Source organism: Fukomys damarensis, unplaced genomic scaffold (genome assembly GCF_012274545.1).
Source record: "Fukomys damarensis isolate Sample0158 unplaced genomic scaffold, DMR_v1.0_HiC HiC_scaffold_16, whole genome shotgun sequence".
Lineage (NCBI taxonomy): Eukaryota > Metazoa > Chordata > Mammalia > Rodentia > Bathyergidae > Fukomys > Fukomys damarensis.
This window is the reverse complement of record NW_022900928.1, coordinates 96,376,790-96,387,831: the sequence shown is the minus strand read 5'-3', so window position 1 is coordinate 96,387,831 and position 11,042 is coordinate 96,376,790. Positions and strand designations below refer to the sequence as shown.

The 11,042-nt window shown below is 37.5% G+C and overlaps 1 long non-coding RNA gene across 1 annotated transcript in view; it reads left to right on the top strand.

Moving 5' to 3' along the window:
* Nucleotides 1–2,126: 2,126 nt before the first annotated feature.
* The window catches only part of LOC104867338, a 24,693-nt gene continuing 15,777 nt past the window's right edge, over nt 2,127–11,042 (top strand). The window contains exon 1 of the long non-coding RNA XR_781735.1: nt 2,127–2,231. This is a non-coding gene — a long non-coding RNA (uncharacterized LOC104867338). The remainder of the gene's footprint in view (nt 2,232–11,042) is intronic.

The window sequence follows — 11,042 nt, the reverse complement described above, 5'->3', positions numbered from 1 at the left end:
CAGCCGAGCCTGAGGGGATTGGGGGAAGGACGCGGGGAGGAGGGGGCGGTCGAAGGGGGCGGAGACGACGAGAAGTCGCCGCGGCAACGGCGTCACGCGAGTGTCACGGTCGTGACGTCACCCGATACCGTGACGTCATCCTTGGAGCGCCCTCTCGCCATCGTGTTGTGTGTGTGGGTACTTTCCCCTCATCCCTCCCGTGCGTTTGCACTTTTCCTGGGCTCTATGGTTTTCATGGCTCCGATTTCCGACTTTGTTCTGATCTCCTCGGTCTTCAGCCTGTTCTACAATGTAGGATTTACTAGAAGCGTAGAGATGGTGTTTGAGAAATTGAAATCCCAAAGGGAGGAAGGCGGGGGAAATCCTATCACTTGTTATTTCCATTACAGCGCGGAACAGCTAATTGTCAGTATGGTGCCTGCACCCTTCCCTTGAAGGACCTGTTAAAATGAGTCCAAATAGAAGCGGGGCGTGGTGGCGCAATCTTGTAATCTCAGCACTGGAAAGGCTGAGGCAGGAGGATCTACACAAGTTTGAGGCCACGCTGGGCCATATAGTGAGTTCAAAGCCATCCTGGACTACATATCTAAACGCTCTTCCTCTCATCTTTGTGGAAAAAAGAATGTTTTCTTTGGTGTATTAATCCTCTTTTTGGATTTATTTAACAAATATTGGAATTTAGCTCAGTGGTGCTGTCGCCTGCCTTTCAAGAGCAAGGACCCATGTTCGATCCCCGGTACCAAAAAAAGACAAGAACGCATATCAATCGAGTGCTTTCGTGTACTACGGTGCATGCAAAGCACATAATATTCTAGACATCCAAAGCATCAAAACTAGTCATTTTTATTTTGAAGAAAATCAGTGGAAATAAGTATTTCCAGCTTTTGTGAACAGAATATTCCAAGGCATTCTTAGCAAACTGTGTACAAAACAACCACCTTAGGAGATGTGTATTCTCTTTGAGGTGCGTACTTACAGAATGGAGTTTAAAATATAAAAATACATTGTTAAAAATGCATTAAAAGAAAGGGCAAATAATCAGAAAATTTTAAGGGAGAAACAGTGAGAAACACAGTAGCAGTTACTGATAATATGCAATTAATTGTTGAAGTGACCTGAATGTGAAGTCATGAAAGCTTGAGTGGTCTCTGCCTTTTTGTGCTTTCCTTAGGGGGTGGAGATTGTCATCAGTTTCCACCTTATTATTTAGGATGCTTGGAGAGAGAGAAAACTGACCTTCTGATTTCTGAAGGAATACCTCATTCGATCTGGTCACCATGAGCCTGAGGGCTGATGCTAAGGGGTAGATAGAGTTGTGTATGTGGCTGCTTGATGTATCCAATACTAATTCCTACCTTTAAAAATACCACCTATCAAATGAGCATTGTATGCTTTGTCAATTTCGTTGTATGTTCTTTTCCAAGTAGGAAAGTTTTCTTGAGGAACAAAATTTAAATCAGAAGGTACTTTGCCAAATAATGCAATAAATGAAAATAATGCTAGGGATGATGTCATGGAGCTGGGCTAGTCTGGAGCACCCTTCTTAAACACGATGTTTTTCAGCAGACTGAAGTAGCACCATCAACCAGCCAACCTTTTCCGTTGCCATTATCAGAAACAATTGGCAGGTGTTTTTGTCTGTTGTTTTTATTTTATTCTCTAAGTGTCCTATTTCACTTTTTAAAAATTAGCCCCTGAAAGATATCATTATAACATGAAAATTTCTTAGTTTTCCCCCATTGGTTCCATTTTAAATGGTAGGCTTATTTATCAGCATCAACATAGAGTGACAGGTCTATGACAGGGGACCTGAAGATAGGTCCCCACTAAGGACTGAACCTCAAGCCTTTGTACCAAGTTGCATCCCAACCCTCACCTTTTTTTTTTTTTTTGAGACAGGGTCTTACTAAATCAGTGTTACCCAGACTATGCTCAAACTTTTTCATCTCCTGCATCAGCTGCCTAGAGTGCTAGAGGATTATAGCACCCCAATAATATCTTACAGGATTACTTTTCTGCTGGTGGCTGAACTATCTATTTAATACTAATTCTTGTTAGTTTCCATTCATTCAATGTCTTCTCATCCTATTTTCAAGCTGTGAATATTCTTATTTTCATAGGCCATCCTACAGTGCCATCATAGAAGAAACAACAAAGAAATAATCTTTGGAGTCTGAAATAAAGATTTTACTGTCAATGAGCTACTGTTTGGTTATATAATCTGAACACAGGTAAGCTAAAATTCTTGTTTATTGCTTTGCATTTTAATCTAGAAAATGAGCATTGTAGTAATGTCAGTCTAAGCTAACTTGTGAGGCTCAAACATTTTAGTTTTGCTCTTGACAAAATGTAAGGTTACTCTCTCAGTCACAATTCAGATAAGGCATAGCAAAGATGGGTTATCTGGACTTCATGTCTGGGAGTTTAGCTGAGGCAAACTCAGTACCTGGGGAGGTCTCAGTAGTTGGGGACTGCAATACTCTGGAGGACATTTTACTTACATGACTAGTGGTTGGAACTGTGACCTCAGCTGAGTCAGTCATCCAATCAGCCTCAATGTATGTTCTCCATGTGGTCTGCGTGTCCTTCTAAGTGACGGCCCTGGTATTCAGATTTCTTCCAAGGCAGCTAAGGGCTTCAAATGCTAGTGTCCCAGTAAGCAAGGTAAAAGCTGCATTGTGTGCTATGATCCAGCCTCCAAAGTCACATAGGGTCAATTCTGCTACATTTTATTGGACACAGAGAAGTCACTAAGCCTCAAATTTCAAAATGAGGATAGATCTACTTTCAATGGAAGAAGTGAAGCCACATACACAACTCTATCTACCCCTTAGCATCAGCCCTCAGGCTCATGGTGACCAGATCGAATGAGCATGTTTTAAAACCACTATAGGTGGGCTTGGGACTTAGCTCAGTGGCACCGCACCTGCCTTGCAAGGGCAAAGTCCTGAGTTCAATCCTGGGTACTGCAAAAACAAAACAGAACAACAACAACAACAACAACAACAAAAACCCAACACTAAAGGTCTTATTCTGCGTAATGAACTGGCTACTCTGTAGAACTGACCACTTACCCTTATCTGATTCCAGGGAGATGTAGACCCAGTCATTCCCTTCCCTTTATTACTCAGATTCACCAATATGTACCTCAGTGCGCTCATGAACAAGACTTTATCTACTTGTTTCCAGCTTTTGGAGTGTCCACTGCATGCAAAAATGTGTGGGGGTTCCTTATCATTGCATAAGGCCTGTCTTTTCCTGGGTACTCCCCCCGCCCCCCAGGCTCAATGCTACAATAGACATTTTTGATGTCCTGAAGCTCTCTACTCCAAAAAGTGTTCCTGGAACCTGTATTGAGCCAAGCCAGATTGCGGTCTGAGCAGAAACAGAGTGAACCCCTCCCTTTGAAGTTGGAAAGCAACTCTAGGTGACCCTTAGACATTTAGAAGCAATTTTCAGCTAACTGAAATACTGTGAGAAGCTTTCCTGCTATGTCTGAACCTTTCTTCCTTGAAGATGAGTTTGTTTCCAGCCAGCATTTCTGTCTTAAATCCTGCATTCTGATAGACATTGGGTACTCCCATCAGTCAGCCAGACCTGCCCAGCCAGGTATGATTCCACACCAATATTGTCCACACCTGAAAGACAAGTAAACAGTCTCTTATAAGGTTTTTGGCTCCAGCTAGGTTCAGTGATGTGTAGCTGATTCCAGTTTAATGTTTTCCTCATGAATCAAAGTCATTTTATGAATAACACATCCAGTATTGTTTAATAGAAGGTTATTCTCAGAAACTATTTAGGTGTGAATGAAAAATAGAATCATGAGTTTGATTCAGCCCAACCTTCCCATTGATAGGCACTTGGAAACCCCTTGTGGAATTCAATTTTTTGTCCAAATACTTTAATTATGGGGCAGGATCTCACGAATATAGTAAGTACGTTCCACTCACATTTCCCAGACTAATGTTTGCCCTTGAAAGACCTTGCTTCTAGACTCATGAAATTTATTAGGATATTATATTCCTAACATTTAACAATGGATATTTACATCTGAATGTTATTTTACCTTATAACATCTTGTTTTTACTACTCTTGGGTGTGTTAATAGGTACAGAGTTCTTTGAAATATTCTTTGTGAATTTGTTATTTTTCAGTGTTAAAGTTCTTTTTTCAGTGTTAAAGTTTTTAAGTTCACAAGTTTTTATTGCAAGGTGCAAAAAAACTGTATACATTATGTTACCTTTTGGCAAAAAATAAGGGGAAACTATATAAAATTTTAGAGCATTCCCCTCAATCTGTGATTTTTCTTTCCATGGTTTCAGTTACCTATGATCATCTGTGATCTGAAAATGTTAAATGGAAAGTTTTGGAGATAAATTTATAAGGTTTCAGATGCATGCCATTGAATAGAGTGATGAAATCTTGCACCATAGCACTCCATCCTACCTAGGATGTAAATCATCCCTTTGGCCAGTGTATCCACACTATGTATGCTACCTACCTATTAGTCATAACTATTAGTAGCCATCTCAGATAGTAGATCAGTTGTCATGGTGTCCCAGTGCTTGAGGTCAAGTAATCCTTACTGTATTTATAACGTCCCCAGAGCACACCACTAATGAAACTGGCAAGTTAATTACAGTATATTGCTAATAATTGTTCACTTTGTTATTAGTTATTTTTGTTCACATCTTACTGGGCCTAGTGTGTAAATAAAATCCAATCATTGGTGTGTATGTAGAGGAAAATAGAACACATAAAGTTCAGCACTATGTGTGGTTTCAGGCGTCCACTAGGAGCCTTGAAATGTCTCCCCATGAATCGGGGAACTACTCTGAATGTGTATGTGAATGATAATGAGAATGATAATGAGAACAGAAAGATAGAGGGGGATAAACTGGAAGTGTGACTTCTCTTAATCTATTTTTTAATATTATGAGACAAATAAAAATGTAGAATCTAAATAAATGAACCTACTTACATAGCAAATTGATGAGATAATTGTGCAAAGAAAATGATGACTTCCAGTATCTTTTGAATGTAGTTCTTTGACTGTAGTTTTACACCATCAAATTAGCTCAACTGCAGAGGCCTCCCAGAATTCCTTTCCATCCTATAATACCTACTCAGCCACTCCTTAAATAGATTCCCTGGGAGGATCCAGGGCAAACTCCCTTCGCCAAGGCTGTAAGAAATATATTTGGGAGGCAATTCTAAGAGACCCATGTTGGTTTTCCTCTGCAAGCCAGAAATGACAATGTGAACTGCAGCTATTCAGTGGGAGATGCATCTCATTCTGTGGCACAGGTATACCAGCTTCTCCTGTGGGACTGTTTGTTACAGAAGCTGGGATAGGAGTCAGACGCAGCGAGAGTCTGACTAGAGTCCCTCCCTAGAGATTCCAGCTCAACCTCACAAATTTCACTTTATGTTACTTCTCCCACTTTGCATCCATCTTTCCTTCTTCTATCTGATCTGAGGATTTTAGATTCCAGCAGCAGAAACAAAAACACCAGCTTCATATAATTTGTTCAGACAATTCCACAGTTGCATAGTATTAAGTCCCTATAACAGATCCCTTTTTGTTTACATTTCCTAGTGCTTCTGCTTCTGAGTACTAAGCAGAATATGTTCTAAGTAACAAAAAACGCTAGAAGTAAATATTTATTGTGGGATAGAGAAAAACAAGAACATATACTGACATTAAGAATCTGGGTTTTGCTGTAAGATAAATGGAAAACAAGTAGGGAACAAGGGAAGTTGAAGAAGAACTCTGTGGTGTTGGATTTAGATTTTAAAATTTGAGGTAGCAGCATGAACATAGGAGAGTGTGTGTGTGTGTGTGTGTGTATGTGTGTGTGTGTGCGTGCGTGTGCGCGCTTAGCTCTGCTCGGTGAAAGAGGTGCTTAGAAGTAGCAATAAATATACTTGTTTCCTAGATCTTGATTTTAAAATGTAATTCTCCACTAAAACTAATCAGAACTCCTTTGAGACATGGATGATTCCAGATCTGGATCAGGAAATGTATAAATTGAGCCTGCATAGAATGAGCATTGGTAAACTTAAGGGCAAGGACGTTAAAGACTTACTAGGTTACGCCAAAAAGAGCCTGCTGCAAGATTCCTACTGATCCAATATGGAACAATTGGAAGATAATAAATAGTGACACTAAGGTATTACAGTATAGTTATTTTTCAAATTCCATAGCCCATAGTATTGAAAGAAAGACAAAGGGAAAGGCCAGGAGGGAGGTAGAATGATATTAAGAGTGATGGGAATAGAGCTGCTCTTCAGAGAAGAATTCTAGATGATTATAGAGAAGAGGTGACAGATTTTTAAAAATCACCTTTTTTTGCAACCTCCAATGTAATAATTACCCCCAGGTGAGAACCATAAGTAATTGCTAAAGTTATTATTTGGAGAAAGATGCTGGGAAACAGGACAGATTCATGGTTTCATAACAGCATCACATAGACCCCTTATTAATTATAAAAGGAAAAGTGTTCTTTTACAACCAGAAATGTGTCACCACATTAAACAAGATATCAAACTTAGCATCAGCCACAAGAATATAATTCCATGTGCAGTGAAAGCCCACGAACTTAATTCTTTGCACTATTCTGTTCACAAACTGAATTGGATGAATCAAATTTCCCCATAAAGTCAACATTGAACCTACCACTGAATTTGATTTGGTTCTCATCCAATTCGGTTTGCAACCAGGATTGTGGAAGGAATTAAGTTCATGAACCAAGGTACCACTATTATATAAATCTTCACGGGTGCAGCATCTATGTAGTATTTGGGTTGAAAACAGCTTGACTTGAGAATAACCACAAGGAAACAATCAAATCTAGAATAGGTTAAAAGATTGAAGAGATGTGAGAACCAAATGCAATGCATGAAACTTATCTGAATTCTGGGAAAGAAATATAAGACCATTTTTGTCCTATTTTTTTGAAAATTGGGGAAATTTAAATATAGATTGTATGTCAAGTGACAGTTATGAATTAATGTTAATTTAATTTAAAAAATGTTAGTGTGTTTAGGGTAAAACACTATGTTTTCAACTTTAGAAAGGTTCAGAAAAAATGACGAGACTGAGACAGAAGGATCACCAAAAGTTTGAGGCCAATCTGGGCTACATAGCGAGTTCCAGATCAGCCTGGACTACATGGTGAGATCCTGTCTCAAAAATAAAACAAAACAATATCAAAGGGGGAAAAAAAGGAGGTAGAGATAAAGGTGACAAATATTAACAACTGGGGAATATAGATGAAAGATATAAAAATATCAGTAATTCTGTTGTTTTACCATTTCTGTACATTTGAAATTTGTAAAAGAAAAGTTGGAAATTTTCCTTTTGTGACATAAAATAATATACACTTAATAACTTCTTAGGCATCTATTACTATTATTGTTGTATTAAGTTACCTTGTGCTTACATTATCTGCCTAGTCTCCTTTTGATAAATGTATTTTGATGTTTTCTGATACTTTCAAATTAAACTTTTATTTTCTGATACTTTGAAATTAAATTATCAGAAATTAAAGTATTTTCTGTTACTCTGATGCAAACTGTTTGCAACATATTCAGACTACAAAGAGTACACAAAACAAAATTGTTGCTGGATCTTGCTCAGGTTTGATAAGACCTGGTAATGTATTTGTACTTATCAAAGTAGGAAATATCCTATGTGTTAAATGTTGGTATATCAATGTAGGTATGTACTTATACATCTTTAAATTATAAACAGTTGCAATAAAACCTGTCTTAGTATCTTCTGGGGTATATTTATGATGTCCCCTACTTTCATTTCTTCATTCATTCAACAAATACTGATTGCATGTCTACTGAATGCCAGACATCTTGCTAGGCATCTGTGTAATATGAACAGTAACAAGAGTCTTAGATTATTTTTTTTCTGTTTGTTTTAACACCATTGCCATGGGTAAGCTATAAGTACATTGCTATTACATATTTAAAAAAGCAAATCTCTAATGATATTTCACTTTCATAGATATCAGGACCTCTATTACCATTTTTGTTTAGTATCTTTGATATTTAATTTCAAATCTATATTTTGCTCTTATCTTTGACTCTTAAATACAGACACATATCTTGAGATCTTACTTCCTACGTCACAGAGAAAATAAAGGCATTAAGATGTTAAATCTCTAATTCCAACTCCCCCAGTACAAATTTCTTTAGTTTTTTGTTGGGGGACAGGGTCTTGCTTTGTAGTTCAGGATGGCCTTACTAGCCCAGTCTGGCCTCAAACTCATGGTGATCCTCCTGCCTCAGCCTCCTGGGTCCTGGGATTACAGACATGCCTCACCATGCCTGGCAAGTTTTTGTTTAGTTTTATCTCATTTTCTTCTTATAGGTGAAATTTTGCTTTTCTTTTTATGTTTGATGCTATTGGCTGTTTTTCCTTTTTCTCAAAATCTCTATTGCTGTAGTTTTCATGACTTACACACTTCTGGTTCTCTTCTTAAAGATCAGTTCTTGGATTCCTGTTTGGAGTAAGTTTTCACCACTTGCAGTTTAATTGTTGATATAACCTTCCACCTTTTGCTTACTTCTTTTCTCACAGAATTTGCCTTAGTTAGTTCAGGCTGCTGTGCCAAAGTATCACAGACTGGATGGCTTGTAAACAGAAATGAATTTCTTACAGTTTTAAAGACTGGAAATCTGTGATCACAGAGCCCAAATGGTCATATTCTGGTGAGGACCCTCATCTAAGACTACAAACTATCGCTTATATTCTGGTGTGTCAGAAAGAGAATATAAGAGCTCTCAGTGTTCCCTTTTTATAAGGGCACTAGTCCCATTCATGAGAGTCCTACCCACAGGACCCTCCTCAAAGCCCCACCTCCTAATACTATTAATTATATTTGAGAGTCATGCTTTCAACATATAAATTTTTTTTCATTGAGCTTATTGGTACTTTTTAGGTATACAGTATAGTTACATTCATCACTGGGATCTTGTACCTTTACATGACAGATCTTAGTTCTTATTTTTTCCTCATACCCCTGCCCTCCCTTCATCCCCTCCACCCTTCCCTATTTACAAAGACTTTGTTTCCATTTTTTCCTTTACTCATATTTTTTCTTTTCCCTCTTTCCTTTCCCCTGCCCTTCCCACTTCTCCTACTCCTTTAGCTCTTCTTCCTGTTTCACATTGTCAATTATACACTTTGAATCTTATTTACACTTTTAGTTTTTCACACCAGAGAAACTATTTGGTATTTACATGTGTGTCCTATTTATTTCATTTAAGAGTATGCCCTAGCTGGGGATTTAGCTCAGTGGTTCCACCGCCTGCCTCGCAAGTGCAAGGACCCAAGTTAGATCCCTGGTACCCCCCCAAAAAGAGTATGCCCTCAATATGCATCCATTTTCCTATAATGACTCTAATTTCTCATTCTTTATGGCTGAGTAGTATTCCATTTTATAGAAAAACCACATTTTCTTTTTTTTTATTGAGGATATTGGTACAATCTAGGTATACAAATACAGTTACATTTATCATTGGGATTCTGTATCTTTACATAATAGGTCCTGATTCTCATTTTTCCCCTTGTCCCTGCCCTCCCTTCACCCCCTCTTCCCCTCCCCATTTACAAACACTTTATTTCCATTTTTTCAATTTCTCATATTTTTTTCCTCTCCCTTATTACCTTTCCCCCACCCTTTCCACTTTCCTTACACCTTTAGCCCTTTATTTCCTATTTCACATTATTAATTGTCTCATTAGGATCCTGTGTACTATTATAGTTTTTCACACCAAAGAAACTATTCGGTATTTCAGTTAAAGAAATCTCTGTATGAACATTAAAAATAGGGAATCCTTAAATAAAACTAAAAAGGAAAGTAAAAGAGAAAAGGCAATGATGTAACATCAAAATAATCCTTAATTCTGGAGATGAAAATGGTCCCTGAACATATTTAAATTGCTTCTCGCTCTTATAGTCTTATCTTATTCTTTTTTCATTATTTAGAGAATACTTTATTAGTTTCTGTAATCAAACCCACGTAGATATGACCTTACATATTTAGTACGATGTGTTACCCCTGTACATATGGAAAAATATAAAATAAAATAAATTAACATTTCTACACCAATATGGTTGTCCATTTCTGTACAATGCCAAGTCAACACAGTAAATTGGGATGACTTTTTCCAAAGTTGGCAGCACCTTTAAAGTTTCCAAAAAACCACATTTTCTTTATGCAGTCTCCAATTGATGGGCATTTGGGCTGTTTCCAAGTTTTAGCTCTTATAAACTGGGCCGCTATAAACATGGGTGTGCATATATCACTGTGATATGATTCTTTTAATTTCGACATATAAATTTGGAGAGAACACAGTCCATTCCAGAACTCCTTCTATCATCTTATCCTTTCCACTGATTTTATTTACATTAATGATTTAGAAATCTGAATGCCAGTGAAGGTATCTTCACCTCACCTCAACTTGTATATCGAGCTACTTTCTAGATGTGTGGGCCTAATTATATCATGAACAATGCAAAGTCAGCAAATCCCACACTAAACTCTAAATTCCCATTTTGCTTCAAGAACTGCTTAACCTAAAATTTATTTTTTAATTTTTATTCATTTATTTATTTATTTTTGGTTTTTTGAGACAGGGTCTCAGTATGTAGTTGAGACTGACCTGGAACTCACTATGTAGTCCAGGCTGGTCTCGAACTCACAGCGATCCTCCTGCCTCAGCCTCCCAAGTGCTGGGATTATAGGCATGCGCCACCATGCCTGGCTAACCTAAAATTTTAAAAAAATTATTTTTCTATCTATCTTTTGATTTTCTTCCCGTTCAGATATAACAAAAACCTTTGAGTTAATCCCTGTAGCCATTTTTAGTAAATGAATTCAGCTACTCAGAAGTATTTTAGTAACAGATCAATAAATGTCTTTGTCTTCACATTCACATTTTTTCTACATTAACTGTCCTCGCTTAATGGAAAATATGATTTTTCCCTTTAAAAACTTTTTTATTTATAATGTTGATATATA